This window comes from Orycteropus afer, unplaced genomic scaffold (assembly GCF_000298275.1).
Source record: "Orycteropus afer afer isolate SDZICR_OR568_19922 unplaced genomic scaffold, OryAfe1.0 scaffold00377, whole genome shotgun sequence".
Taxonomy (NCBI): Eukaryota; Metazoa; Chordata; class Mammalia; order Tubulidentata; family Orycteropodidae; genus Orycteropus; species Orycteropus afer.
The window spans coordinates 1,832,567-1,839,670 of NW_006921964.1; positions in this window are offsets into that span (position 1 = coordinate 1,832,567).

Genomic DNA, 7,104 nt, shown 5'->3' on the forward strand with positions numbered 1-7,104 from the left:
CATTCTGGGTTATGCTTGACAGTCTTTTTATGCCATAAATTGTTGTTGTTGTTGTTATGTGCCGTCGAGTCAGCCCTGACTCATAGCGACCCCTCCTTGTGTTTCCGAGGCAGTATCACTACGGAAGTAGGATTGCCCAACCTTCCTTCCGAGGAGTGTCTGGTGGGTTTGAACCACCAGCCATCTCGTTATGCCATAAATTAGGGCTCCTAGATTTGTCCCTATTTTATCTTTGATGAATTTTATAGTTTTGAGTTTTACATTTAAGTCTTTGATCCAGCTTGAGTTTTTTTGTGTATGGGGTGAGGTATGGGTCTTGTTTCATTTATCTACAGGTGGATATCCAGCTTTGCCAGCACCATTTGTTAAAGAGGCTGTCTCTTCCTCATTTAATGGGTTTTGGACCTTTGTCAAATATCAGTTGTCCATAGATGGATGGTTCTATATCTGGATTTTCAATTCTGTTCCATTGGTCTATCTGTCTATCATTGTATCAATACCATGCTGTTTTGACTACTTTAGCTATATAGTAGTTCTTAGGATCTGGGAGCTCTGGGAGCTCTGGTAGTATAGTGCCTAAAGCACTTGATTGCTAACCAGAAGGCTGGTAGTTCAAACCCACCAGCCACTCCTCAGAAGGAAGATGGGGCAATCTACTTCCATAGCGATACTGCCTCGGAAACCCAAGGTGGGGTTGCTATGAGTCGGGTCCAACTCGACGGCACATAACAACAACAAAATCTGGGAGTGTGAGACCTCCCACTTTGTTTTTCTTCTTGAGAAGTGCTTTGCTTATCTGAGGTCTCTTTCCTTTCCATATGAAATTAGTAATTAGTTTTTTAATGTCCTTAAGAAATTTTGTTGAAATCTGGATCAGCATTGTGTTAAATGTATAGATTGCTTTAAACAGTATTGACATTTTCACAATGTTTAGTCTACCTATCCATGAACGAGGTAGGTTCTTCCATTTATGTAGTGCTCTTGTTGTCTCTTATAGCAGTGTTTTATATTTTTCTCTGAATAGGTCTTTTGTGTCTCTGGTGAGGTTTATTCCTAGATATTTTATCTTTTTCATAGCTATAGTGAATGGTATTGTTTCTCTTATTTCTTTATCAGAGGACTCCTTGCTGGTGTAAAGAAATCCAACTGATTTTTGTATGCTGCTCTTGTGTCCTGCCACTTTGCTGAACCTCTGTATTGGTTCCAGTAGTTTTTTTATTGAGTCCTTTGGGTTTACTATGTATAGGATCATATCATCTGCAAATAGAGATAGTTTTAATTCCTCTTTGCCAATATGTATGCCTTTTATTTCTCTTTCTTGTCTTATTGTCCTGGCCAGGACTTCCAATACAATGTTAAATAGAAGTGGTGATAGAGGGCATCCCTGTCTGGTTCCTGTAAGTAAGAGGAATGCCTTGAGTCTTTCCCCATTAATAATGATGTTGGTCATTGGCTTTGCATATATACCCTTTATTATGTTGAGGAATTTCCCTTCTATCCCTATTTTGCTGAGAGTTTTAAACAGAAATGGATGTTGGATTTTATCAAATGCCTTTTCTGCATCATTGATATAATCATATGGTTCTTTTCCTTTGTTTTGTGTGTGGTGGATTACATTGATTGATTTTCTGATGTTGAACCACCCTTGTAAGCCTGGTATGAATCCCACTTGGTCCGGATATATTAATTTTTTGATATGTTATTGGATTCTGTTGGCCAGGATTTTGTTAAAGATTTTTGTGTGTATGTTCATGAGTGATATTGGTCTGTAGTTTTCCTTTCTAGTGGTGTCTTTCCCTGGTTTTGGTATTAGTGTTATGCTTGCTTCATAAAATGAGTTTGGAAGTACTCCATGTTTTTCTATGTTCTGGAATAGCTTGAGTAGCATAGGTGTCAACTCTTCTCTGTATGTTTGATAGCATTCTCCAGTGAAGCCATCAGGGCCAGGGCTTTCCTTTGTGGGAAGTTTTTTTATGAACTGTTCAATTTCTTCCTTTGCTATGGGTCTGTTCAAGTTTTCAGTTTCTGAGTGGGATAATTTAGGTAGTTCTTGTGATTCTAGAAACTTGTCGTCTCTTCCAGGTTCTCAAATCTATTGGTGTATAGTTTTTCATAATATTCTGTCAGTATCTTTTTTATTTCAGTTGGTTCTGTTGTGATGACACCATTTTCGTTTACAATTCTTGTGATTTGGATCTTCTCCTTTTCTTTTGTTAGGTCTGCCAATGGTTTATCGATTTTATTCATCTTTTTGAAGAACCAGCTCTTTGTTTTGTTGATTTTCTCTACATTTTTTTTGTTTTCTGTTTCATTTATTTCTGCTCTGATCTTTATTATTTCCTTGCTTCTAGATACTGTAGGATTCTTTTGTTGTTCTATATCTAGTTGTTGGAGTTGATGAGTTAGAGTGTTGATTTTGTTTTTTCCTCTTTTTTGATGTATGCATTTATTGCTGTAAACTGTCCTCTGAGTACTACTTTTGCTGTGTCCCATAGGTTTTGGTAGGATGTATCTTCATTCTCATTAGTTTCTAGGGATTCTTTAATTTCAGTTTTTATCTGTTCTGTAACCCAATAGTTTTTGAGCAGTGAGTTGTTCAGTTTCTATATGTTTGATGCTTTTTTCCTTGCTCTTCCTATTATTAATTTCTAGTTTTATAGCACTGTGGTCCAAGAAGATGCTTTGCAGTATTTCAATGCTTTTGAATTTATTGAGGCTTGTTTTATGTCCTAGCATATGATCTATTCTGGAGAAGGATCCATGTGCACTGGAAAATAAAGTGAGTTGTGTTTTTGTTGGGTGAAATGCTCTGTATATGTCTATGAATTCCAGTTGGTTGACTGTACTGTTGAGTTCTCCTGTATTCTTGTTGAGTTTTTTTTCCAGTTGACCTGTCCTTCCTTGAAAGTGGTGTGTTAAAGACTCCTAGTTCTATTGTAGAGTTGTCTATTATCCCTTTTAATTCAGTTAATATTTGCTTCACATATTTTGTAGCACTTTCATTGGGTGCATAAATATTTAGTATTGTAACATCTTCTTTGTCAATTGACCCTTTCAGCATCATATAATGTCCCTCCTTGTCTCTTATGATGGTTTTCACCTTAATGTCTATTTTATCAGAAATCAATATTGCTACTCCTGCCCTTTTCTGGTTTCCATTGGCTTGGTATATTCTTTTCCATCTTTTAACTCTTAGTTTGTTTTTATCTTTGTGTCTAAGGTTGGTCTCTTGTAGGCAGCATATCGAAGGGTCTTCTTTTCTTATCCAGTCTGCCACTCTCTTTTTCTTGATAGGTGCATTTAGTCCATTCACATTGAGTGTAATTTGTGATAGGTATGAATTGATTGCTGTCATTCTATTGTGTTTTTTTGTCATGTTGTTGATGTTTCCTTGGTCCACATACTTTTCTGTGCTGAGTTCGGTTTGTTGGCTAATGCTTTCTCCCTTTTCTTCTTTATAGTTGGTTTTGTGCTTATTAAACCTATACGTTTTCCTTCCTTCTGGATTTGCTTAGAAGAATTGTTACTTTTCTCTGTAGTTACCTTGGAGTATATTCTTGTCTCTACATTTTTAGAACAGTGTGTGTAGTGAAGACATTGTCCTGTTTTCCTCTCCATTTGAGGGTCTGTAGATAGAAGTTTTATTCCCTCTGATAGGTTAGCTGCTGTTGTTGTGTGCTGATTGATTTCCTTGGTTTTTAAGGTATGTTTTATGGTCTTAGTTTGAGTATCTATTTCTGATTTGGTTTTAGTATTGATGCCACATATCCTGGTTTTGCTGATCTCTGTTGTGGGTTCTCTAGTGGAAGGATTTCCTTAAGCATTTCTTGTAGGGTTGGTCTGGTTTTCACAAAGTTCCTTAATTTCTGTTTATCTGAGAATGCCTTGATTTTGCCCTCATATATGGATGGATAATTTGGCTGAATATAGGGTTCTTGGTTGGAAATTCTTTTCCTTCAGTGTTTTATATATGCCGTCCCATTGTCTTCTTGCCTGCGTGGTTTCTGCTAAGTAATCAGAGCTCAGCCTAACTGTTTGATTATTATAAGTAATATTTCTTTTTTTCCCGGGCAGCTCTCAAAATTTTTTCTTTGTCTTTGGTTTTGGAAAATTTGATTATAACATGCCTCAGTGTTTTTCTTTTGGGATCTATCTTGTGTTGGGTTCTATGAGCTTCTTGGACAAATATCTTTTCTCCCTTCATGATATAGGGGAAATTTTCTGCTAACAGGTCTTCCACAATTTCCTTGGTGGTCTTTTTTGCCTCTTCTTGTTCTGGAATTCCAATGAGTCTTATATTGTTTTGTCTCATGTCATCACATAAAATTCTTAGATTCTCTTCATTTCTCTTAAATCTTTGTTCTGATTTTTCTTAATACAGGCTGGTGTCCAGAGATTTGTCTTCTAGTTGGGATATGCTTTCTTCAGCCAGTTCTAATCTACTCTTTTGTGCTTCTATTGTGTTGTATAATTCTGTCATTTTGGTACTCATGCTCTGCATTTCAGTACTCATCTTCTGCATTTCTAACTGCTATTTTTGTATGAGTTCTGATTGTGTGTTAATCTTATGATTCTGTTCCTGAATGACTTTCCTGAGTTCCTCCAGGGAACTGTCTGTGTTCTCCTTATTTCTGTTTGGGGTTTCCTTAGGCTCTTGTATAGCTCTATAGACATATCTTCTAAATTCCTTCTCAGATAATTCTATTGCCTCCTCTTCCTCCATGTATAATGAGACCTTCGTTTTTGGTTTTGGTTCTAATGCCTTGTCTTGTTTTTTTGTTGCCTGTTGTTTCCTAGACATTTTGAGGTTGTCTTTAACTGTTGGTTACATGTTGATTTGTTTTGTCTTGGTTCTATGGTTTAATATTTTGAAAAGGTGAAGCTGATGTATTTTATTTTATTTTATTACTGATTCAGGTATGCTGGGTCACTCTGCAGTTTTCTTTATGGTGGTGGAATCAGTGTATGGAATGTGGATATGGGTTTCTGTTTGTTGTAAAGAAGGTTTAGAGTTCAAACCAGGAGGTTTTATGTTTGCTGAATATGGTTTCTTCTATTGAATGAGTGAAATTATTGGTGGAGAAGGTGGGAGCAGAAGAAGGAAAGCTTGCTGTTGCTAGGGTCAGTTTCTAGGGCTTTAAGCAGGCTGCTACTGATAACATGGCACTGTTATTTACAAGGTCGCGGCTCAATTTCAGGAAAGATTCCTGTTGTTAGGGTGTCACCACTTTCCACCAGGCTCAGACACATGCAAAGACCCTGCTCCCAAGGGCCTTTGGTGTCAAAAAGCTGACCCAAGGCAACTTCCTGGGTCCGCATTTGGCTGCAGATGTTTCTCCCTCCACCCTACCTGCCTGCGGTGCTGGCCCAGACTGTGATCAACTCAGGAGTTTGTTAGTCTGCCAACCTGTGGCACCAAAGATGCACATGGTTTCAGCTATGCTGGAGTCAGGAGAGTGCCTGCTGGTAATCCGTGGTCCTAATATTAATGATAAAGACGAGCACAATGCCACTTAAGCTAACCCAAGCCTATTCAGTAACCTGCTGAGGGGGGAGAGAGCTCACCCTCCTGGAGCACCAATGAGCTCTCTGCTTGGGTTTCAGTGGTGCTGTGTGTTCCCGTCTGCACCTAGATGATGCAAGTTACTGATAAAATCAGGTGCTGAAGGTCAATCCTTGGGGTGTTTGCTGGTATGTTGGTGTGGTCACTGATATGCTGATATGGGGTGTCTTCTGCCTTGACCCAGGGAGGTTTCAGGTGGCTGTTCTCGCCTGCTGGTCACTCCCCCAGAGAAGTGTCTAATGGCCTTTCTTGGCTGCCTGTCTGCTTTTCACTGGGTAGATCTTCTTTAATTTCTTTCCCTGTGCCTTTCCTCTAATTCTTCTCCTCTGTGTTTGGTGTACTTTGATTCAGTGAGCTGTTCAGAGCACCAAAATCCCTAATTCAAACTGCTGTACCTAGTTTTTCAAGCACTAAGATGCTAGAGGGAAATAGCATGGTGATTACTGACGAGACTCCATTTTGAATCCCTCCTTATGGCTCTTCTTGATGGTAGTGAGGTCCCCTTCCCACCTCTAGGATTGGCTCCCTTTAAGCCTAGCAGGATGACAAAATTTACCAATCCCTTTGGTAGGATTCCATACACCTTGTTAGCATTGTCCCACCCCAGCAAGGGTTCCATGCATCTTATTTGCATTATTAGCAGGCTATCCAATACCCTTGGTGAAGGCCATGGCTTGAAGGGCCATATTATGCTACCGGTAGTCCCTGACTTATAATATATTGAAGTATTGAAGTTATGATGAACCACACTTATGATCTTTTTTTTTTTTTTTTTTTTGGTTTACATAATGTGTGTATAACTGAAGAAGCAAGAAAAGTTGATGCTGAAGCTATTAGTTTACACGTAATGTTTCCAACCCCAAAAGACAAATAAAGATCAGATTTATAAAGATAATGATAATAAAAGGCAATAATAATGAAAACTTTTTTTTAAAGGGGTTTTTGACTGTGTCATAACCAACTTACCACAGAGTCATTGGAATAGAACTCCATCAAAAATTGGAAATTACCTGTAATTCACTATACTGCTACATCTCTTCCTTTGTAGACATATTTGCTGCATCAGCCACTTGTAGGGCATTCCTCAACTAACCTGGTAAGTAGAAACATTTTGAGTGCTTAACTTTCCCCTTTGCTGTCTTCTCTCTGTTATCTTTTCCTCTCTAAGGCATGTAGCACCTTTCTAACCTTCAGATGTTTATCATCCTGGATAAACCCTACACATTGCAGAGCTACTGGGTGGGTGGGGCAAATTGCTTGATGTACTGTAAATCCTATTATCCATGCCTGTTTGGGCTGGTGTGATAGTTAAGGTTGGGTGTCAACTTGGCTGGGCAGCTGGTAGTAGTCGTTCCCTATAATGTCTGGCAATCGGCTCTGTGGTGGGATTTGCCATGAGCAACTGAGTAGCTGCTGATGGTTAAAGCCACCCACTTGGGTTATTTCTGTTGGAGCAACATGTTGTTGTTGTTATGTACCGTCAAGTTGGACCTGACTCATAGCAACCCCTCCTTGGGTTTCCAAGGCAGTATCACTACAGA